Below are 24,789 nucleotides of genomic sequence, written 5' to 3'. Positions count from 1 at the left end.
TTCCATTTGTGTTTGGTGCAGATTTTTTAAAATAATCTCCCCGCCTGTCGTTTTCTGATAGAGGTCTAGGAAATCATGCATGTACATAAACATGGGGGGGATCATCTGGGCTGAACCGCCTGTGATTTGCAGCAACAGAATGGTGTCATTTTCCTGCCTAAAAAGCAGAGAGTCCTGCCCAAATTGATTGTGTCGCCTCATTGCTTCTGAGGCCGACACGGGGAGAGGAGTGGCCATAATTGAGAGGGAGAGTTAGCAAAACCTTAAATATATAGCAGGTGATATATCATTACCCATAGACTTGACCCCGCCTGACCCGCTCCAGCTCCCATGTGGTCTCCGGCTCGGGGCTGGCGAGCGGCAGACGGAGGGGTCTGCTGCCGCTCAAACGGCTAAATCAACAGCGTCTCGCCACGGCTCATGCCAGAGTGTTTTGCTTGAACGGTTTCATGAAAAACTAATCATCTGTTCATCATGGAGATCAAACATACGTGGGGGGGTGGGGGTGGGGGGCAATGATTAGGAAAAGCAATCTGATAAAGCTTGAGGAACCAGTAGTCCAGATATAATAATTTCAAGATTAAAAATGACTCCTCCCTGCTTCTTCTCCCTCCTCCTCATCATCATCACTCTCAGCGCTCCTGTTAGCTGTATCTAGAAAAAAAAAAGTTTTCTTGTTTGTGCTTGTTTAAAATGAAATTATTAAAGATAAAGCCATTCTTTTGAGGATTAATTCCTCTCAATTTTAATTTATTCTTTTACATCTGAGGTTGAAAATAAAAAATAAAAAAGAAATTCAGAAAGAACAAAGCAAGCGCCGTTCTTCCAGGATGAGTACTAAATTTTTTATGTCTAAATAATGCCTTTAATCTGGTGTGTGATGCTATTTCCTTCTTTCAAATGAAAACCTCATCCAGTAATTACATACCTTATTGGCATGTTGACTACAAGTGCAGAAGTATCTTGTTCTGCTTTTGAAACAAACTCATAAGAAAGACGGTGAAACAGAGGTCAAGGTAATCTTACTGCACGTCTGAACCCCTCCCCAAATCTTCCCCCACAAAACAAGCAACAATAATAATAAAAAAAAAAAACAACAAGAAAAAAACAATGAGAAAGTTTTTAAATGAGTGGACAAAAAAAAGAAAAAAAAAACAATGAGAAAGTTTTTAAATGAGTGGACAAAAGTGGAGTTGCTCCAACAAAACCATTTAAAGTTGGTCTGTGCAATGCTTCCCAGGAGATCAAAGGAGAAAAAGATGATTTATTATGAACAGGGAATCTCTCAGGCTTAAAACAATTATGTGCAGATACCCCTGAGTTACTTAAGCAAATAAAGTGAAAATAAATAGTAGCTATGTAATGTTTGATACACCCGCTGAATGTAATAACATTTTGTCATTTCCACAAAGTGGACTGGAATGAAATTAGAGGTCCCTGTAGCCTGTAATGAAATGCGGTGCCTCCCGACTAATGCAGTTTGTCATCATGTGGACATATTAATGCTCTCCTCTAACTTCCCTTTGACTGATGCTGGCTTCACATGCCAGCACGGACGTCCAGGACTCCGGCTGAAAAATTCCACACAATCCACTTTAACAATTTATACGATAAAATATGAAATGAACAGCTAAAATAAAAATGAGCAAAACTGAAGGCTGAACTGGAGATCCTCTTATGAGACATGGAATTTAATTTTTAAATGCAATACGGCCAGCCTGTTGACCTCATTTACAAATGAGCGATTCTCCCTTGTTATCAGGTTGTCACAGCACGATTTAACACTTAGAACTACAGCAAATCAGAATAAGATCCATCATCCACAGTGTTGAACCTCACCAGGTGTCATGAAAGTTACTCCAAGGGCGCGTCACCAGAATTCTGGTTTCTACCGGAAAATCTTTAAGTTCAAGTGTAGTGGGCTTATGCAGTGGTTAAAGGAAAATAGCAAGTTTACATTTAAATGATAAGTGAAAATTTTGACGTCACTTATAATTAAAGTTCAGACTTAAATCTGACTCCGAGGTTGCAGAATGATCTGATACACATGCTGATGTTCCAAAACTCTCCAGTGTGGCTGAATTAAAAACAAATAAAATTCCTCCACAGTGATGCAAAAGACTCATCGCCAGTTATAGGAAACACTTGCAAGTTGTTGCTGCCAACACAAGCACACAAGCAGTTATTAGGTTTAGGGAGGAATGACTTTTACACATTTAACCAGAGTGGTTTGGGCAGCTTTTCGCCTTGATAAATGAAATCCTCATTGGGAGACTACTCTTTGTATTTTGTTAGGTTTTATTTGTGTCTGGTTTAAATGTTTGTTTGATCATCTGAAACATGATAACTCAGGTTTAATAAAGATCAAAACAGAATAAATCTGTAATTGAGCATAAACCTCGTCACGTCACTGTGAGGAACCAAAGTGTAAATCCAAAACGAACTGTGAATAACTTGGAAAAACTAAATCTGCAACTGAATAATCTAAACAACAAAAACAAAGGGAATGACAAATGAAAACCTTGGAGTTTTTACAGTCATAGTCAATAAATTAGAATATCTGATGAAGCATATTTGTCAGATTAAAACTAACTTTTGAAAATAGTAAGTATGTATTAAACATACTTTTTATTAAGCCCACATTTCTGTATTAAAGTCATTTTATTGGTCTCATGTAATGTTCTGATCTTGAATGTGTTTTAATTTTTTCCGTAAGCAAGAAATCATTACAATTAACAGAAATAAAAGCTGTGTGAAATTAATCTATATAAATCATTTTGTTTGACAAATTGAGTTTTATCAGGACAAATCTGAGAAATCAACAACAGGCATGTGAGAACTAAGACATACAATAATTAATAAAAAATCTCATCAGAAAATTAGTTTTTTAAAAATCTCCACTTTGAAAAGTGTCACAAACTATCTCAATTTTTCTCACCAAAACACTCTTTATGTATATTAAAGCAAACTATTCTGCAGAAAATCTATTTTGCATGTTGTCCTTGTAGGACGCAGCCAAGGCCTGTGCTGAAAAAAGGAAAAATTAGAAGAGGAAAAAACAGCAACAGATGCTAAAACTAGTGTAAAATAATAATAAATAAATAAAAACACCAACAAAACTAATAAAAGAGAAACTTTAGACCTTTACTTTAGAAAGTAAACATTTGAAAGAGGCCTTAAAGTGGAAAAAAGTGTCCTAAAATTTTACAAATATGCAGCACTTATTTAAAACCTCTTTAAGTCGATGCCTGAAGAAGCAACGATACAGGTTTGGATGATAGCTTTACACATTAAATATTCAAAGGGTAATTGTACACACTGTTATTGGACTTTTTTATTGGGATGTATGTTATATTCTGCACAATATTGAAACCAGGAAGACCATTATTAGTCAAGGCAACAACTATCAGTTTTCCACATTAAAAATAAAGATGAAGTTTTGATTAAAATCCCCCCAAAATAAATAAATATTAAAATTGTAATTAATCAATTTTTTGCTATTTTAGTGACAGAATATTCAAGATATTAACATTTGTGCATGGCACTAAAAAAAGCGACATCCTAAAATATAATAATGATAATTTACAGGTTTTTTTTCTGCCACTCAGCATTACAAGCCTTATTTTCTGAGGACGCAGCTGATAGAAACTTGCTCTCCACCAGAGATGGTGATCAAATGGACCACTGGGTGTCCCTCTGGGGCCAAAAAAGAAGAAATACGGTCGTGTCACAGCAGAGTACACAAATACAAATCCCCAAAGCTGCAGTATCTGTCGCACTTCTATTGCATTAGCGCTCATTACAAACGCAATACCTCAGGGCGAAAACTTGCAAATACACATTTTCAACTTTGCCTGCGCTTGTGTTCTACATTATAGCTAACCTTGAGTGCTCCTCTGGTGGCAATAAGTCCATTTATTGTTACCGTTAGGCAAAAAGAATACCACAGATAAGGCTTAGTGTGTCTAATTTTACTGTCACCCCTAAAAGCCAGATTAGGAGGGAAAAGGGAGGTCATTATTTTGTGCTGGGGAGGCGTTGGTTAATCTATGAATAATGTTATGGGTGAGGGTGAAGGGATGTGCAAAGGAGGGGTATTTAGGTGGAGGGGTGCTTAGATTGTGTTGTCTGGCAGCTCATCTATATTTTATGCTGCCACTCAGAGAAATGAAACAGGAGCCGCCCGGAACAAGGGGGGGCCCTCTGACACTTCAAAGGGAAGTCCTATGGGTGGCTTCTTATTGAAGCTAGGCCTATACCAATGCAGACCCACATACGTAACCCCCACCAACCCATGCTGTGACGCTGCTGGGGCCTCATTAACCCTTAAACAGACTTATGAGGCGTGCAGCGATGCAGTGCCTAATTACTCCTCTAACACACTGGGAGAAATGCTCCCAATTTGACACATAAACTAAACAACACCCATCTTATTTGCTGGTTGTGCTGATCTGGGATGCTCCAAAGAGCAAGCGAGCAACGGATTGAAAACCAAGAGTTTTCTTAGCGATTGGCAGTGGCAGAAGCTTCCTTCCCCTTCTCTCCGTGCTCCCACTCTACAGTCATACAATAGCTGTGCTTCATGATTTGTGAAACCTGACAATGATAATGAGGGGAAAAGAAAGATGAAAGAGGAGGAAAGATAAGGGACACCGGATGAGGGGAAAACAGGCACATATCAAAAGAAAGGGTCTAATTGAGGTAACACAGGCAGCCAAATCCTCAGCTTCATTTGCATAAAGCAGCGCAGCTTCATTTGGCCATCTCTAACGACGCTAATGTCTTAACAAATTAATTTTGCTAATTAGGCACGCCCAGTGGAACTCACCAGCAGATTAAGCAGATTAAACAAACAGACGCTTATTACCCCTGGGCGCCCTGAGAGGTGCATTTCTATGGGTATGATTGTCGTGCTGTATGCTCTGTACGCTACACATCTTACATTGTGTGACTGGTACCATCTAAGAGGGATGTGCAGGTCCGAATCTAACAGTTTCTGTCAGCTGCTGGATACCTGCTGATACACAATAAAACAACAAAACTGTTTACAAAATAGCTAAAAAGGTTGATATTACCACTTCAGGGGCATAAATGTTTTAATTTCATTACGTAATTCATAAATATTTCAAGTGTTAGGGTAGTGGATCTTTTGTAAAAGAGCTAGGAAGATGTCATTTAAAATTCGATGTAATCAACTGCATGTTTTAGGCAATTGTTGCTACTTTGTAATCAAATTAACATCCTTTTTGTCAAAATTTAAAATGTTTATCTTTTCCCTTAAATCTTTTAAGCAATAAAGTTCTTTATTGTTTTTTACATTTTAAACCATGTTTCATTTTTTGCGCTCTATCATTCTGAAAGCCCTTTGTGGTTTTAATCCGTGAAATGTGCTATAAAGTAATACTCACTTACTTAACTATATTTTGTAACACATGGAGCAAATATTATTGCCATTTCGCTTTTAAACTGCGCTGTTGAACATCCAAACTAATTGAAATGCTTGTTCACCTTCTCTCCTCTGGAGGTGCTGCGCCATTACACTCTGAGGGAAACGACAAGAAAGCCTCCAAAGAAGACAGGAGTGCCTTCTTCACAAAATGACGACAAAATGAGAGTGGCATCAGATTTTAGTGTTTATATGATTCCTCTTTGTCTTTGGTAAAAGGTTTTGAGCTATTTCACCTTGTAGCGTTAGACTCAAAGGTTTGTTTTTGGTTGTATTTACCTAGAATGCATTGTGCTATAGTTTGCTTCCTGCTTTTGGATCAGTTATTGTTCACTTGCATCCACATATGCATTTGAACCGCTGCAGAGTTCACTTTAATAGATTACTTCAATCACTTCTATCGGTTTTTAGACAGACCATAGTTCGCTTTTTCGCTTTTTAGACAAATGAACTAGAGTTCAATTATAGTGGACTGAACATGTCTTTCAGTAAAAAGTGTCTGAAAGTGTGTGCTTGCTTCATATTTCTTCTGTTTTTGCGTTTTATCACATATATAAGTGCTTCATGTTAGCAAACTGATTTTAATATCGGACAAGAGTTAAGTAAATACTAGAGGTGTTTTTAAAATGATCATTTACTTTACTAAAGAGCTTTCCGAAGCAACCTAAACCTGTGAAAAAAAGTATATCCTTTTTGTCTAGTAATGAAATTAATGTGATTAACCACATTTTTAGAAGCTGAATTCAGTATTATTAGTCACACACAGGCCAGATTATTTCAGAACGTATAGAAGCAAGAAGTGCTTAAATGAAATTTGCTTAACTACATGAAGTAGCATAAAAATCCAACATATTACTAAAAAAAGGTATAGATTTGCTGCAAAGCCATTGAGATCTGTCAGTTTGGAAAGGTTAAAAAGCCATTGGGACTGAAGCAAACCACGAGAGCCGTTATCCACAAATGGAAAAACCGTGGTTGCCACAGTGGACAGCATCTGAAGCTCTGCAGGTCTCTCTGTCCTCAGTCAAGGTTTGTGTGAAAGATTCAACAATAGGAAAGAGCCTGGGCAACAATGGCATAAACCACAGATGACAAAAATAACACAGGAGCCCAACCCACACTTCCCAAACAGACTCTTTACAATCCTCAAGGCTTTTGATAAAACATGCTCTGTATTGCTAAGACAAACGTTTAACTTTTCTGAAGGTGTTTCCTGTTATATTTTCTGTTAGACACACAGCATTTCAGAACAAATAACATCACATCTCCCACATATGTACTTAGGTTATCCTAAACCGTATCCTTGAAATATCAACACCAGTCACTGGTGTTTTTCTTTTTACTCGATCTCCTGTCTTAACTCTGAAGTTAACAACTTCACCACCATCAGAGTCCAGCATTAACATCCCCAGTTTCCTGGCGTGCTGAAGTTTGACAGCTGCAGTCCTTTCTGGCAGTGGTGAAATGAATAGATTACGAGCAGTAATTAGTTATACAGCAAAATCAATGTGCTCTGGGGCAAGACCTGAGGCTGGGGCAGGAGGTACAGAGGCGGAGGGGGTGCATGCGTGTGTGTGTGTTTGTATGTGTGTGTGGGATGGAGAGACACAGGAAAAGAAAAAGAGAATACAAGGGGGTGTCAGGAAGCCACAAGGGAATGGAGAGAGAGAGAAAGAGGGGTTAAGGTTTGCGAAATAAAAGGACGCAGTGTTAGCTTGGCATGACTAACAATTACTGCTTGTTGAAAGATTGTCAGAGGAGAGTCTTCACAGCATGCAATATTTTATTTTATTTTTTTGTAGTTTTGGCTACCTTGTAAAAAACAAAACAAAACAAAACAAAACAAAACAAAACAAAACAAAACAAAACAACGACAACAACAGGACAATATTTTCCCCCTTTCTCAACTGAAGATATTTCAAACAACCCTGATGTTTCTTGTGCCACAGGTTTGGTGAAAAATGTAAAAATGATCACTTTCCGCAGGAATCTGTGAATAAGTAGTCCGGGAAACCGTGATTGTTTTTGTGTTTACCCAATAAACCATTTCCAATGCTTCTCTATCAGTTTTTTTTAAGCGCACATAAACTCCACAATGAGCTCTATGATTAACATTACAGTAACTCCAGAGGTTGTCAGCAACAAATTGTGAAAACTAAGACATGTCACTTTCAAGAAGAATCTTTCTACCATTGTTGAACTGTAGCTTTATTTACACATGTATGCTGCATTTAGCCAACGTCAACTGATTTAATCTTCACAAAATTTATTTGCAAGTTAGTGTAATCAATGAGGAGAGTGATGTCTACTTATCAGTTTGGGATTGATTCAGTTCATTTTATTTCAGATCATTTGAGTTCAGTTCAGCTCAGTTTAGGTACATTTCATTTCATTTCAATTCAGTTCAGTTCAATTCAAATACATTTTGTGTGATGACAAACAGCTCAAACATAAAAATAGATTTTAGCTTGCCCACAATACATGGGAACTCAGTTTGAATGTTTTCAGCTTTTGAGCATTAATTACATGAGAGGATATGTTATATACAATTTTCATTTCTATTAACCGGGTTTATTTTTCTTTTCTTTCTTTCTTTTTTTTTTTTTTACCATAAATGTACCCCTAAAGTCAGCTGCTGGTGGACAGTTAATAAAGAAACTTTTCACCCGAGTTGCAAGTTTGAAATCAACCACAAAAAGCTCAATCTTCAGATGAGCAAATCTTTGTTTGGCTCTTCGCTTACAAAGAGTATTGAGCTGCATACGTGTGGTTTGGTGTTTGAGAAGCATATTTTTTAAGGGATGTTTTAAATGGATCAAGAAATAACACACAACATGCACACAAAAGAGACGGGGGGAGAGTAAGCTGGTGTGGGATGGTGGGGTACACACCCCCACTCTGGATATGCCCTCCAGTGATGCATCCTGCTCCTTTTTTTAGTGGCAGAGTGCTGGATGACCTGCGTGTGATCTCCTTCATAATTAACATATGCTTGTTAGTCAGGGTTGGCTGGAAGCACACACACGCACACACATGCACACGCATGCACACAATTGAGTCTGATGGAGAGGAGGGAAACAGGAACTGTGAGTTATATAACACTAAGGTAAAGAGTCACTGGAACTCGCAGGTGAATCAATGCATTCCTGTCACTTACACTCACATCCCTTCAGTTTTTTACATTCTCTTTCCTTTCGCTGAAGCTCACTTATCAGCTTCAGCGCCGCAGGTAAATCTGATCAAATTTGCTCAGAAAATGACTCTGGTCCACTTTAATAGGGTCATGAATATGAAGTGCTGAATGGGCACGTGTCATATTTGTCCAATTTATCCCAACCTCATTTGGACATAATGAAGACATGCACCTAGTTCTGATTATTCTCTGTATTTCCCATGGCTCTTGACCTCCAACTGAAAAGATAAATATAATCTCCTTAACCTATCAGGATTACAGATGAAAATCGGTGTGTGTGCAAATGCCAATTTATTCCCCAGCAGGAAATCCAAAAGTGTTTAATCATTATCCCTACATCATCGACTGTCTGCGAGGTTAGAGTGCCAACTAAGACAAATTCTTCATAAAATACTGTAAATTCTTCATGAAGAAGCACAAAAATGTTAACGAGGGACAGTGAGAAAAGAACAGGACAGGAGGAGAAAAAGAAAATTGGGAAAGTGTTCACATCCAAGTACGGTTTTGCAGCTGCAAGCACAGAATTACTGTATGCATGTTTGCGTGAGTGTGCATGTGGTGGAGGGGGACGCTGTCTGGCAATGTGGAGGTGTCTAGTCGGTGTGGGAGTCAGTGTGGAAGTCTGTGTGTGCACGCGTTTGCACTCATAGCATCTCAATGACATCAAAGCGCTGTGCAAACTGAGCCCCTGGCAGCTCTTTAGAATCCCATCTCCCCGCTCTGTTTAAAGCAGGCAGGAGAGAAAGGACCCAAACTAATAAAAGAGGTGTTATTCAAAAGAGGAATAGGCTGCTCAAATGTGTGCCATGTCTGTGTGTGAGCGCAACTCAGAGAGGCCGCGAGAGGTAAAGAAGAAAGAGGAGAAAATGTGTAGAAAACCACAAAAAGATAATAGCGAGAGCAAAGGTGACAAAAGGGTAAAAAGGAACACGAGATCACAATGTTTTCCCAGAAGCCTAACATTTATCTCGCGACTTTTCATTGTTCGTTTGTGATGCTGACACAAAAAGGTTTGGTGACTGTTTGTGCAATTGTGCAAGGAGACATCCAGATTTCTCAAGCTCTGACGTTTTTGGGTGAAAGGTTGTGCTTGGTGGAGTATATATATAAAAAATAAAATTTATTTGTAACATAATTTTTGTAGCAATTTGTCTAGTTTACTCTGGTTATTAACACTCCCATTTGTCACAGTACTCCCAATTCAATTCAATTCAGTTCAATTCAATTCAATTCAATTCAATTCAATTCACATTGGTGGGATTCCGTTCAGTTGAAAAGAGCAGTGTATGCAAAAAAATCCTAGGAGTCTTTCTTTTGATTTAGATGTTAGCTACATAATATAATAATAAAACCAAGATTTTGCAAATAATAAAGAAATGCAATGGGAAAGTTTAAGTAACTGTAAGTCACAGAAAGTGCATTTCATATCTTTCATGCATTACCAGCTTTGTTAATGTTAAAGGTCAAGCTATTTTCTGGTTTGTGTTTAAATGCGTTTTTTTTTTTTTTCTGTTGCTGTTGACAGCCTGCAGACACAGCACCAAATTGTTTTATGGTTCCCAGAGTTTCATCATCATTTTTCTCTGCAATAATCATCTTTACAATACTTGGAGTTAGATTTTATTTTAACTGAATTTAATTCACCTAAGTTCCAAAGAGCAGGAACTCGTCTTGCGTCTCCTTTTAAGTAAATACAGAGCATGAAGTGAATATTTGTATTTTCATACACGATTCCAAATATATAATTTTGTAGCTGTTTATTAGTGCAAAATGTTGCAAAATGTTGTTGAGATGGAAATACGACACCCTGTTGCGCTATGTGTAATTTCTATTGATGTCTGCATTTCTATTCCACTTTCCCAACTTTTATTAATTCAAATCAAATCAATTGAAATCAATTGTCTATACAGGAAAGCCCTAACAATATCTTTTGCACTTCTATTGCTTTATAAATAATAACTGCTAATAATGTAACCATGAAGATGATAGCGTTTTTTTTTTCTACTAGTGTAAAAGAACAAGAAACATCCATTTATGTCCTGGTTTATGGGCTTTGTTATTGCTAACGGCTGTACTATATTTACACAAATTGAGGAAGTAAAAGAAAGAAACTACAAAACAATTTTGGATTTGTCAATAGTTTTTTTTTTTATTATTGTGAAGTTTTGGGTGTGAAGCGGAAATGACTGAAAATAAACTAAACTCCCTGTCCTAAATGCATTGGTCATTTCAAATAATTTTATTTATCACTTGTGTCTGAATATTTGCCAGTTTTTGGTCTTAACGGCTGCCCATTATTTGCCAAACCTGATAAGAGCTTCCAAAAAGCTGAGGTGAACATCTTCCGAGAAGTACTGCTATCCTTCTTTTCCAAAAGCTCTCACTTGAAATGCAAAGTTTGGGAAAAGTAAGGAATGAGATAGAGGAAGAGCTGCAGAGGAAACACTGCGGTTCAATTGATGCTGTAAAATGAAATAGTTTGTAAAAGGGGAAATAAATGCAGCAGTGGGCGGAAGATTCATGTGCTCAAATAAACTGGGGCTTTTGAATTTTTAATTGCAGCGGCCCTAATTATGGCCATCAGACGGTACTTCTAAACACACTCAGTGCACTTTCTCCCCATCGCTCTTTTCCCCCCAGCCTCTTCGGTTTGGCTGCGGACGAGGCCTCAGTCCGGGTGTATTTTTCCATGCCATTAATATTTGATGAAAATGGGCCAGGCTGCATCAGCTGCTCATCGCCACTAAGAACATGGCCTCCATTATGAGTCCCGTGCTTCCTTTCAGCTGCGTGCATTAGCAGAATGACAGAGCGCAACAGAAAGCACAGACGGATGTGATGTGCTAACTCATGTTCACACACATTGGTCGTGAGGGCGTGCGTGTGCGTGTGTGAGAGAGAAAGAGAGAGCTGGCTCGTCAACTATCCCTGTCGATTGATGCTATTAGATGTTGAGAAACAGTTGGGTGTGAGCTATAATTGAGCTGACACTAATAATGAAAGCAGATACTGTCTGGAAGCCCTTGGCAATATGCTAAAGATATTGATGCCTCTAATAATTCAGGGGCTCGACAGAGTGAGAAAGGATTTTTTCCCACCTTCAGATCTGGCTCAGGAAACAAGGAAATAAGATATAAAACGACTTTTAGATGTGCTACAGATTAATCTTTTAAAGTTTTTTTTTTTTTTTTCCCCCTGCAGTACCAAGTCATCGGGAAGCGCTGACAGTATATATAACAGCATGGGAGAGTTTTTGGGAGAATACCCCATTATCTAAGCAGTTAGCAGTAGAGGGCTAACATGGCGAACCTATCTGATTCGACAGCACCGGTGGTTAGCCTTCCTACACATATGTTCACACATATTTTGTTTCCATGTTATCATTCACTGGGGATTCTTGAAGACCGATGTTCAGGATTGTAAGTTTGTGTTAAGCTTTGGTCAAGGACTTCCATAATGACCAACTCAACCTTGTGACTCCTGTCAGAGAGCCAGGTCCCTTGGGGTGTGTGCATGTTTGTGTGTGTGTGTACGCATGTGGGGACAAGGGGAGGGGTTTGGGGGGGATGTCTGAGTCCTAAACCCCAAGATGAGGTGGATTATTTAAAGGCTTGCCTGTCAAAAAGATGTTATTAATCCCTGTCTTTTGCTAGCAACCCTACAGCGCTAATAAAGTGGAAACTTGTGTATCGTTGATGAATTTTCAAATCACTTGACAATTTAACAAAATCCACATCTTCTTCCTCTTCCTCTGGCTTTTCCAATTAATCATTTAAAATTATTTAAAGGGACAGAGTCCGTCACACTCATGTGGCCAGAGCCCAAAAATGTGGCTCAAATGGGAAAAGACTGATTTACAAGTTGGATTTGATGGCGCTCTAAAAAAAAAAAAAAAAATTGGGCAATTTTGAGTTGCAGCTCAGCAGTAATGCCAAATGGAAAGAGACGGGGGTTAGTAGAGTAGAAAGCCCCTGTCATCTCAAGCTCTCAGCTTGTTTGATCAACATCAAATTTTAATTTTTCTCTCAGAGTTGTGGCTGAAAGGTTGTTCTGCCCCGTGCTGCACGCGGCTCCCGTCTCCCCGAGTTTGCTGGTTGTGAGGCTAAAGCAAACCGGCGAAAACGATAGGGTGTGACACGAGCTCGCATGCAAAACCGGAGAGCTTCTAGCAGAGGAAGTCAAAAATAATTTTGCTCCTTTTATTGTATAACGTTGATCATCATGAGACGTGCTACTTCGATAAATTGCCCATTTGAGATTACCGTCTGTTAGGCACAAACGGCTGCAACATCATTAAAACAAATCCCGGACTTTTCCCGCAAATTATTATCTGCGGCAGAAAACTGCATCTATACATGTAGAAATAAAATCACCACCAGGGGAAATTTTGAACTTAATTACTTCAAAGGCTTTTCCTCAAGACAACAGCACAAAGGGTTCAGGACCCCCAAACAACTCTAAACGGGCTGCGGTCCCAACATGGTGGCTTGAATATTTCCTAATTGGATGATGGAAATCACACGGGCCTTTTGTTCAGCTTGGTGCACCGGGAACACGCCACACGCCTTTTCTCTATTTTTCATTTGCATATTCATTGAGGTATCAATTATTTATCCCTCACCACAATCACTCGCTACACTGGTACTGTACGTGCCTCCATATAAGATAACCCGGCGTGACAGGAGTTTGACTGAAAAATAATTTGGATTTGCAAAATCAATCTGTATAACAACAGATTATTTTAGTTTTATTGTGTAAAACTAAAATAAGTTGCATAATGAATTTAAACAAAAAATGTACATTAAAGTTTATAATTTAAAAAAAAATATTTAATGTAATTGATTTTTAGGTGATAAATATATTGTTTTGGTTTTACTCTTTACTTTAGCTGTTAATTATTGTGGCACATTTAGAATTTAACATGTTACATTTTTGCATTGCTTTACAGCTTTTCTCTTCTGTGCACACACTCATCCACACACACACTCACACACACACACACTCAGCCCTTAACAGCTGAACTGTTCTCCCTCAGCATGTAATATATGTTTATATTATGTGAGAACAGGACACAATATTTGAAAACCTCTCGAACAATAAACCCATATCCCCCCAAGACACATTCCTATTCACACATTATTACCCCATAAGCTGCTTTTGTTGTCATTTTGTTATTATTGTCATTATTGTAGGAAAAAGATGAGATGTGACTAATCAGAATATTATTTCAACATTGAGCCGCAACTGACTATTACAGCTGCACCTCGACCAAATATGACCTGAGGAAAAAAAAAAAAAAGAAAAAAATCATGGCCTCACCAGCCAATACACTTTCTCCTTCAACACACACATACACACACGCGCGCGCACACACACACACACACCTACTCACACACAAACACACATTCTGGGCAACACATTACAAGCCGTGGCACGGAATAGATGACCGCACTTACTTTAAATGTCCCATGAAGAAAAGTTTTCAGATTTTTTTCCCCTCCACCTCTCTCACTCCAACTCCACTGTTTCCACGAAGATGAGATAGGAGCTCTGGGAAAGTGTGCCTGCCATCGGAACCCATCCGTTAGCCTCTCTTATCAGATATCTACCGTTTCAAAAAAACAACAACAAAAAAAAGCATGTAGATCCATGTGATTTTTGTACATTTTTCCCCCCGTATGGTCCTCTACCTTGCACGGATGCAGACTGTGCTCTCTGTGCATCTGGTTGCACAAGCACAATCAATATGGAAGGGGAGAGCTATTTTATGATTGGAGAAGTTGTTGTGTTTTTGGTGGTGAAATTCATTATTTAGTATCTGAACCTTCAGCAATTCAGTATCATTTATTCATAAAGTCCCTTTTTGCCAGGAGGAAATGGATACAGCTGCAGCAGCCGAGAGAGAAAGAGAGAGCGAGAGAGAGAGAGGGAGAGGGGGAGAAGCGAGGGAGAAAGAGAGAGAGAAGTAAAGAAAGGGAACGATTGGGAGAGATGAAGGGAGAGAACATGTGTGTATGGGGGGGGTGCGAGAAGGGGTGGTGGATGGATTGATGATATTGATCAGGCAGCTCTTGAAATAAAGGCTCTATGTTTTTTTCAAGCTCTTGTGATTGACAGATAAAGAGACGAGACGGCTGGGAGGAGGAGCAGGGCCTTGAACATCACATGGTAGCACTGAGCGATTAAAGCAGATCCTCTGACAAGCGCAAGCAAGTCGGGTTCAAGCAGACTACAGAGGCAGAGGGGATGGATTGTGAGGAATCACTCGAAATGATGTTTGTTTACTTTGCAAAATCACAGGAGAAAGAAGGCAGAGGGGAAGAGTTGTTAAGTGCCGGAGCTGCGTTTGTGCTCGATGCGTCTTGCTTTGTAAATTTGTTCCAAAGAAACTGCAGCTATGGACCGTACACATGCTGACTAATATTGAAATGGCTGCTCTATCCATTGAAAAAGAGGGTTGGGGGAGGCGAGGGGGGGAGGGGGACTGCTGCAATAAAGGAAACATGTTAAAAAAAATGGAACTGTGTTTCGAGTTAGTTTGAATCTGCTGTGTGAAGCACACAACACAAAGCAGAGGAGATGTATGGAATCACTTAGCCCACAATGTTTTACCCTCCTTTTTTTCTGACAAGGAAATCTTTCTGCAACCACAGAAGAAAAAGGAAACGGCGTGCTCTTCTTTTTTTTTTTTCATTGTCTGTTTTGTATTCTGTTCGGAATAAAAGCAATTTGAGAGTCGCTCCAGCTATTGAATTATTTAGATACAACTTAGCACAAACGCTACCAACAGAAATTGATGATATCCATCTCAGTCAGGCAGTAAAGAATGAGGCGCACCTGTAGCTGCCATGGCCTTTGGCTTCAGCGATCCCACTGGCTGCCAGGACTTCCTGTTGGATGCCGTGGTTTTGTGGATTTCTTGTCTTGTTTTAGTGACAGAAGATTATTATTAAACTACCTTTGTACATTACATTCGCAACCAAAAATGAATAGCAACAAAAAATGAATAGCAACAAAAAATTATATGAATAGGACAGCAGATCTTTTTTTTTTTTGGTCTGTGGATTATTTAGAACTTTTTAAACAGATTTCACTGCAATGCCTTTGAAAAAAAACCCCAAAACAAAACAAGAAACAAAACAAAAACATGCAGATTATTCCATTAAATGTAAGTGCAGTATTTAGTGTTAGTAATCCACTCGATCACACCTTTTTCCCTGCTCTTAACTGTAGCTCCTTTGTGGGGTTTAAACCAAACTCTTAAGGCTTTGAGCTACATCAGAAGATGGTAAAAACCTTTCAGAGAATGAATTTAATTATCCTTGAATAGCTGCACAATTCCCTCGTCTGTTAATGTGAAAATATAGAAAACACAGACGTCTCAGAAACAGGATAAAAGACAAACACGGAAATTGGTGCAATTTTACAACACAAGGAGAACTAAGAAACTATTTCCACGTAGGCAACAGCTTTTTATTAAAAAGAAAACCGTAAATAGCAAATCAGAGAATTTCATGTTAGTATTGCGTTACTGCTTACTTGAACATTTCTGCCTGTCTGCCTGTCAACAAATAAAGGAACTGTCACCGCATTTGTGAATATTCCTTTTGGGTGTCGTAAAGCCCTGAGAACTATATTGTATTTATGTACTGTGAGCAGCAGCCTAAATGCAGGAAATCTGTTTGACGGTGAAACTCTATGGTTTTCATTTTCCTGAAATGACTGGCAATTTCAGTATTTCAGTCCCAGTGAACTACACAAGCGACTCGTACCGGGAGCAGTTTCTGAAAAATGTTGTCGAGGGCAGAGCTGAGTGCAGATTAGGAAGTAACTGAGACGAAGTTCACAGTTTTACATAAAAAAAGTTAGAAAAAGTGTTAGTAGAAAAGCAACACTGGCAAAAAACACAACAACAACAAATAAAAAACAACAAGCAAGCTTTGATAAGCAATGTTTATCACTTTAAATGCTATTCAGTTTTCTTTATATATATGTCAACACAAATTGTGTTGATATATAAGGAATTTTTTTTCATATATTCTCTAAGGAGATAAGTGATTACTTTCACTAATTTTGTATAAAAAATTTAACTGAAGCATTTTTTAAAATAATTTTTCCTTTCCTTTTTATGATTGAACTGAGTTAGTTAGTCATGTACTGTGTGCAGAGCACTGGGGATCCCGTCTCTTGATCAAAATGGGAAAGACGAGAGAACAGGCTGTTCAAGTGAGGCAAATGTGAATTGAAATTTATCATCTATGAAGTTAAGAAAAAAAAGCAGCTTGTCTAAACAATTACTAAGTCTGAAACAACTGGAGCTGCAACAAGGTTGGGTGAGGACTCAAATCTTTCTTGTCAACTTGCACAATTAGGAGGAAAGTAACAGAGTTAAATAATGGAGTTTAAAAGAAACCTCTCCAGCTCACTCTTAGAGAACTGCAGCAGTGTGTTCAGTAAGAGAAGCTCCCACCAGGGCCGGCCCATTGCATAAGTTCAAGATGAGGTTCTGCGTTGTGCCCTCAACACAGCACTGAGCTACAAAATTTTTGTACTTCTCATAAGGGATAAAAAATCTTTTTGGGAAAGGTTCAGTAATTTTTAATCAATTAGAATATGTGTTCTAAGCCCACATTTCTGTATTAAAATGTTTTTAGTGGTCTGGATGTTTTCATGATCTGTAAATGAAAAAAATATATATAAGTAACAGGAATGATAATTGCTCTTATGATTAACCTGTGCGTAGTTAATCTATATAATATGCTTCACTTTGTGAATATGAGTGTAGCATTCTAATTTGCCAAATGTGACTGAATCTCAAATGAGCTCCAAATTAGAAATAACAAATTAGAAATAACAAATACGAAAGAACGTGAAACTATATATTTATCTCAGACTAAAAAGAATTGATCAATATACTGGATCAGGCAGAGAAAGATGAATAACAGGTTGATAAATATTTTCCCTTTCATAATTTATAATGTTGCTAGTTTAGTTATACAGTACCATCTATAAGCTCAATATCCTTGTTTTATAGAAAATCTTATTTAAGGGTGGCACTTTCCAACTTTGTGCAATTTTAATTCCTGTTATGGCTGAAGGTCTGAACCATTGTTTCCCAAAAGCCCTTTCAGAGCATTAGAGCATTCATATATTAATAAATTACAGACTACACTCATTTCATTAAATTAATAGAAGGAATTGTGCATCTTTTGAATCTAAAAAAAGTGTATCTTTGTTCCACTTTATCTGCATGTTAAATAGAATCCCTTCCTTCCCCTTGACATCTTAAAAGGTTGTCCTTTGCAGATTGAGATTCACTTGATAAATGGTTATTGTTGAACCAGAGCAAAATATATATTGATCAAGAGTCATGACATAGTAGATTAATAGAGCCGTTGTTATTTTTTTTGTTCCAGCCTGTCTGCGTTTTGATGCTCAGGGGAGTCTGCTGTCTTCTTCTGATGTCATGGATGCAGAAAAGATCAGACAATAAGCTAAATAAAGACGCTCTATTAAACCAGCAATTACCTCGCAAGGCTGAAATGATTTATTGCATCTTATTGAAGGTAAGAGCCCTGTGAGTGCCACATAACTAGATTATAAATTTTAGTTTCCCCGATGACATAGCGGCAAACTGAAACACCACTTTTCTTCTTGTAAACTTTATAAGAACAGCTATTCGTCGTCCAGTAGATGCGGTTGTAACACGGACTTCATCAGTCTGAGAGAAAACAACAATACAATATCAAAAAAAAAAAAAAAAAATCCTTTGAAGATTTCCTCGAGCGGATGGGCTTCTTGCACTGGGACTACTTTCAGCTGTGCATTGACTGGCAACTCCAGAGCCAGTCATGTCAGCTGTCGATCAAACTGGGAAAGCACAAAAGTCTGGCTCCCAAACCTCCACCAGTGTGTGCGGATCGCAGTGCAGGGCTACCAGGGGCCAACAACATTAAAGTGCCTGCTTCTGCTTTATTACCAGAAAGGCACAATAGCTCTGCCTGCCAAAACCCTTGTGAATTCACATTCCCTCCTAAATTAGATGTACCTGCAGACCGATGTGATACAATTAGGAGCTGATTATTTGTAAATCAAACGATGACAGCCTGACCGTGTGGCTGTCTGGGATGTTGTGGTCCTCTGGTAGCCAATCCCCTGCCTCGGGAGAATGGTAATTGATTCCCAGGCCCCCCCTGTGGGAATGCTGCTCTGCTCGTCTCGCAAGGCGGAGATGCACAAGTGTCTCTGGTACTGGAAATTTCAATGAATACATCCATATTGTAAATTTCTCCACAGAGTTTTCAGGCAGAAAACTTTGGGGTGAAAAAAAAAAAAAGGTGGAAGGTTTTTATTGCAGTCGAGTGAGGGTGGAAAACAGAAAAATAATGCAATTAAGAGACAATAAACTTTAGCAGAAATGCATTAGGTTTTCTTTGGTGCTTTTTGGCAAGTGGCTTGACATTTAAATATGTGTTGCGTGTGGTTTTGGTAAGCGTATGTGCCGTTTCATCTGTATGTGTTTGTGGCCTGTGCCAAATCTCTGCCTTTTTCTGAAGCCTCTTTTAAAAATGTATGAGATGTTGAACCATTGTGTTTGTGTACTCACACCCTGACTTCAAAGGGTAACTGTGCATGTTAACCTTTACTTTTTAGTTTTTTATCTGAAGCACCAGCACTTGCTGTAATGTGGCATCTAGATGCAGGTTTGCCTGTCCAAGTGTTAAGCTAATAACTGATTGATCTAAGGAACTCTATGTGGACAATTAACTCCTAAAGAAAAAGCCACATGTTAATGTGTTAATGCAACAACTTGTGGAGTCCACTGTCACCACATGCTTTCTTAGATTGCTGGACAGTCAAAGACTCCATGCAATCAAATAGAGTTCCTTAGATCAATCACCTATTAAGATTATATAGGCTCACTGTGTTATACCCGGCATCAAATGGAAATTGAATTTAAATTTGGTCTGATGTGTATCGATTGGTATACCAATTTGATTTGGTGCAACACAAATAAATACGTTCAAAATGAATTAATGCAGTAATCAGAGCTGAAATAGTAATATTGCATTTTCATTTCAATTGATAATAAGACAATCTGCCTCAGGTATCTTTTATGGTCAGGTGCCGTCACAAAAATGTTACAGTTTAACACAATAAACAAAACTATGATTTATTTATTTTATTTTATTTTTTTTTGTTTAAAACCAATTCTGACACAATAATTTGTTTCACATGAAAAGCAGAATCAAATGCAAGCAAGTCCAAGCGGCGAAATGCAAACAGTGACAGAGTAGAGAATGAAAGAGCGATTACAGAGACTGTGACCTGAGAGTGTATCAAAACAGGCATCTTGTGAGAGCACTCCAGCCATCAGTTCGAGAGCTAAGAGAGTGCTTCATTGAGGATTAGGTCCTTTAGAATCACTCATCCACAGATCTCAGCCAGTATTCCCAGTGAGACTGATTATCTCGGCCTGTCGCAGACACAGAGGATAATTACAGGGTCTCCCCGAGGTCACTGCTCCCACCATGCCCCACGAATGGAAATGCACTGCTGAGCGAAATGCCGGCAATGGCAGGGGAGGGATACAGGTTACTCTCTCTCACCTGCATGCACACAAACAAACCAAAAATGATTCCCTTAAAAAAAAAAAAAAAAAAAAAAAAAGAAAAAGAAGGTACGGCATCATCTGCCTGTCCTCTCTGTCTTCATCTCAAACATTTCAGTTTTAATTATCACCGACTTTTTCCCTCTTTAAGTTTAAGTTTCCCGTCTGCCCCCCCACTGTCCACCCCTCCTCTTTGTTTTCTTTTGTCCTATTTCAGCTCTACCCCTCCCCCTAGTGGCAACTTTATACATTACATAATGATAACTTTACTCAGATAGCCCAAGCTAAATTTGCCATGCTGTCCCAGAACTAATTGCCACTACTGCTGGAGTGTGATAAAGATGTACAAGGATAGGAGGGGAAAAAAAATAGCTGGAGTTAGTTCCTTGGCAAGGACAAAGTGACACGGAAAGAAATCCTAGACCTTTTTCTGTCCCAGGGCCCCTGCAGAAACATGACACCAAAACCCCTTTTACATCCAAAATACAACTGCTTGCAGCAGAATGCGTCTTCTTAAAGGATTTGCTGAAACATCTGCACATAAAACTGCAAAAAAAAAAAAAAAAGAAAAAAGAAAATATACAGAATTTCTAGAATTTATTTCTTGTTTTTATTGCATGAAGTGTGAGAGAACACACACATTAATGTACTTGTTGATGCAGTTATTCTGTTTTGTTAAGCAGATCTTAGCTTGATTGATTTGATAATAGTTGATACAAGTGAACAGAATTGTATCAATCATTCGACAAATCGAATGAACTAAAAGCCATGGCATCAGTGTTGTTTTGTTCAGCATTGCTCTGACGGTGGCCCTCATTAATAAGTTATAAAGCTCAGACTTCTCCAGACTGGGTTGGGTTGGTGTTTGTCTTCAGAGGGAATCTTTATCCTTATTTGTCATGTAGTCTGACTTAAATTCTATAAAAGTCAAAGAAGAAGTAAATGGAGGTAAGCCAGAGGAAAGGCAAATAAATGAACAATACAATGCATTATTGCATTTAAATAAATAAATAAATTAAAAAAAAAAGATGCATCCTGCTTAGGTTTGTCCTCTGTGACACGCTTCAGAGACATTAGCAGCATTTAGGACCACTCCAGAGCCAACCTTATGGACCACTGAGGACCCCACCCGCTCTTCACCCTCTTATGTTGTGTGTGGCTACTTAATTATTGATGCTTTTGATTGATTGATGCTGATTTTGGTTTTCGTGCCGTCCCTGATGAATGCTCCGGTGAAGCGGATGGAGGTATTTATCTAACTCAGAAAGTAGAGCTCTATTCCTCATCCTGTCCGCGTGCGGCCAAGCCATCCCAGTGGATATGACCTCAGCATTGCAGCACAGAATTAACGTTCTCACACACACACACAGGAGTGTGTTTCCATTAACCACTGCAATTATGCTTCTTGTCAGTATACAGCCATTCATGACATGCAGAAAAAAAACAAAAAAAAACTCTATTAATAATACTACAAATATTCAAAATACTTCAAATATTTTCTTTTTGGGCAGTTTTCTCTCAGACTGGACTTGAAATGAGCCTTTATTACAGAATCGGGTCCTATTTTAATTCCCTCATTAGTGGAATTAGAATGGAAAATCTGTTAAACTAACAAAACTTTAGCTCAATAAAATCTACTTAATTCTTTGATTAGCTCAGTTTGCAGAACCGGAACATGGTGTGAAGACTCTAAGTAACATGGACACTTTGCAACCCAGGCAAAGCTCAATGGCGCCCTCTTGTGCCTAAAGAACAACATTACAAAAACTCACAAACGTTCATCGTTTAAAAAAATGCAATAGACTGATTTTTACTGAAAAAAAGCTAATTTAATGAGTCAGATCATCTAGTTCATCTGCCAATTAACCTTCTGCAACTTTTCCTATTTTCTGAGTCTTTTCTGTGATTTACTATCAAACTTTATTTACTTTTTACAACGTACTCACAGCTGAAATGAAAATAACTTAAAGCAAAACACTTTGATCCAGTTTATGCATTTTTTTCTGTCTGCTGACTCAGATGTTGACTTGCATGTTAGCTAGTTGGAGTGTCCACTTTGAAGAAATGGAGAAAATCTCCATTCTCCAGGAGATGAGACACTGAGGTCTCCAACTGCTAGTCTCAGAGCAGTTCGATAGATCTTATCAAATAGATCTAGTTACCCAAGCTGTAGCTCTAAGAAGGTGGAGGACCTCCAAAAACAATATTAGCAGTATTGACATCTTTAATGTGTGGCAAAGGTCTAATCCCAGAGGTCGGTGCACTAATGGGGAAATATTGAGTGTTGCCAGAACAGAGGTTTTCTTCTAATCTTTCCATTATGTGCTTTGGACAACCACTTTCAGCTGGGATGAACATACAGAGATGGATGGGAGATAATGTGATCAATCCGGATACAATAAAAGGGGTGATAACTCAAAGTCATTCACACTCTCCAATGACTAGCCTGTCTGAAAGAATACTATTAAATCGGGATCTTTGAGCCATTTCCTCTCTCAGTCTCTTTCTATGGTCTGCTGAGTGATCTAATCAATGCACTTTCCATCTTTTTCCATTTCATCCTTGACTTATTGCAATCCTTGTAAAGTCTTTTCTGTGCCTCTCAGTTTAAACTTTTATCTTCCAGACTTTACCAGAAATCAAACACTTTCACGATTCCTTCAGCTGCCAGTACTTTCTTTTTTTTTTTCTTTTCCAACACAAAGGTCGGTTGTGATGCATGACCAGTCAATAGGTTGAAGGACAGCAACCGCCATCCTCCGCTATTTAAACGTGAACACGAGTGCTACACATTTCCCTGACCATGGGGACTGGCAGGTTGGCAGAGACTCTCAGAGCAGAAATTGCAAAGACACATCCAGTTCTGCGATGCAGAACTAAGACACCGTCGCTAGTCTGTGTTTTAGCAACATGAAATGTTCTTTTTTCATGCCTGCAGCTCTATCAGAGCACCCTATCTCTCTTCCACATCCAGTCACACTGGTTTGGCACACCGGCTCCAGCAGCCAGCGGAGGGCACTGTGGCTGGTGATAACACACTGCATTGTCTGAGTTTATAACATGGTTGGCTGTGGTCTTGTGTTTTAACTCCAGCTCAAGTTGATTTTGGGCATGAAAGGGTTGTGTGGACTCTGAAAGACAGCAGCTGAGCTTAAAATTTCAGTTGCGATTTAGTTTTTGCATAATTTCAAAAAAAAAAAAAAAAGATTTACAAACAATACAATCCCTTGCTTTGTATTTAACAGCTCCCTCTTGACATAATGTGGTGTGAACACAGGATCTCTGGGGGTCTCCAGTGATGTGAGGCACCAAGTTGCTGGGAGTGTTGTGGGTTTTCACAGCAGCATCCCTAACTATCAAGCTTGTTCTGGTGTTTCCTGCTGGTTTCTATTGGACGGGGATGCAGGGAATTTCAGGGTCAAGTCAATGCCTCAGGCTGTTTGTTGGGTTCCTCCAAAATGTCCAGAGCAGGATTTGTAATGTGGCATGGTACATTGCTCTCTCCTGCTGGCAGAAGTGGCTGCTACCTAAAGTGTCTCTGACACTTTGGGTCATGCTTAGTCTGCAGCTCTGGTGTAATGAGACTATTTATTATTATCAGCTTAATAATCATATCGGCTCTCTGTTTATCTGATCAGTTAACAGGCTAAAAAGGCTCATTGTTGTCATTTGGCTTCAGCAGGAGCCAAAATGTCTGACACTAACTATTCTCTAAAGTAAACAACAAAAATAACAATCTGAAGACATTATTTTAAAACATAATAACATATATATAAAGTTTATGAAGGAAGATTAAGGGCGCTGTTATGCTTGCTGTATGACCTAAATATATCTATCTCTACTTTCAACTTTTAATTCAGCAAAAAAAAACAAGATAAAAGACAAATTATTCAAGATATAAAAGTATTTTTACTGGTAATTCAAACATCTGTAACAGAATGTGTTAATGGCTTTATCTTACTCCCTTCCCCCATTTTCTCTCCTGCATAGATGCTGCCTACAAAGCCATTTTAGAAGCCGTGCCCCGAGTCCGTCTTTTAAAGCAAGTTTAAAAGCTTTCTCTTCAGAGACTTGCATTTGTGGCCACTTTGAAGTTAATCAGTTGCGGAAAGGAAAGAGAGAGAGAGAAAAAAAAAAGTAGCACCAGAAACCCTTCCAGAGATCATTGGTTGCAGCTCAGTAACCACAGAAAATTAAGTGATTTTCTGCTTGCAAGACAGTACAGCTGGTTAAAGACGTTACATAAGCTAAAAAACAGAGAGGGTGTTGAAACAAAGCCAGAAAACATCAAATATTTTTCTAATTTGGTGTTCTGTGCTATTATCATTACAATTTATGAACTAATAATTATTCAATTTGCCCATTACAGCAGTGCTGACCATTTAAGGCTTTTTCCAACAAGGTGTATGTCTCAGTGACATATAGACTCATTTGAAAGTTATTTTTTTCTCAATCATTTCTGGTCACCCAAAAGAAAAGGCGTCCTCTTTTGCTACACTCCCAACTCTGCTTATTTCTTTTTTTTTTTTTCTTTTTGAT

The 24,789-nt window shown here is 38.6% G+C and overlaps 2 long non-coding RNA genes across 3 annotated transcripts in view; one reads left to right on the top strand and one right to left on the bottom strand.

Annotated features, from left to right (window-relative positions):
• The window catches only part of LOC103143518 (uncharacterized), a 75,732-nt gene extending 61,174 nt beyond the window's left edge, over window positions 1-14,558 (bottom strand). Inside the window, exon 1 of the long non-coding RNA XR_001663091.1 lies at window positions 14,096-14,558. This is a non-coding gene — a long non-coding RNA (uncharacterized LOC103143518). The remainder of the gene's footprint in view (window positions 1-14,095) is intronic.
• Window positions 1-24,370, top strand: part of LOC107837104 (uncharacterized) — a 39,350-nt gene extending 14,980 nt beyond the window's left edge. The window contains exon 5 of one of the 2 annotated variants that reach the window (XR_001663093.1): window positions 24,241-24,370. This is a non-coding gene — a long non-coding RNA (uncharacterized LOC107837104). Of the gene's footprint in view, window positions 1-18,078; window positions 18,385-24,240 lie in introns of those variants that run through there. The other variant, XR_001663092.1, reaches the window with a different exon arrangement.
• The last annotated feature ends 419 nt before the right edge of the window (window positions 24,371-24,789 follow it).

Source organism: Poecilia formosa, unplaced genomic scaffold (assembly GCF_000485575.1).
Source record: "Poecilia formosa unplaced genomic scaffold, Poecilia_formosa-5.1.2 Scaffold113, whole genome shotgun sequence".
NCBI classification, from domain to species: Eukaryota; Metazoa; Chordata; class Actinopteri; order Cyprinodontiformes; family Poeciliidae; genus Poecilia; species Poecilia formosa.
Note: the sequence above shows the minus strand (reverse complement) of the source record. Positions and strands in the feature narration are given on the sequence as shown.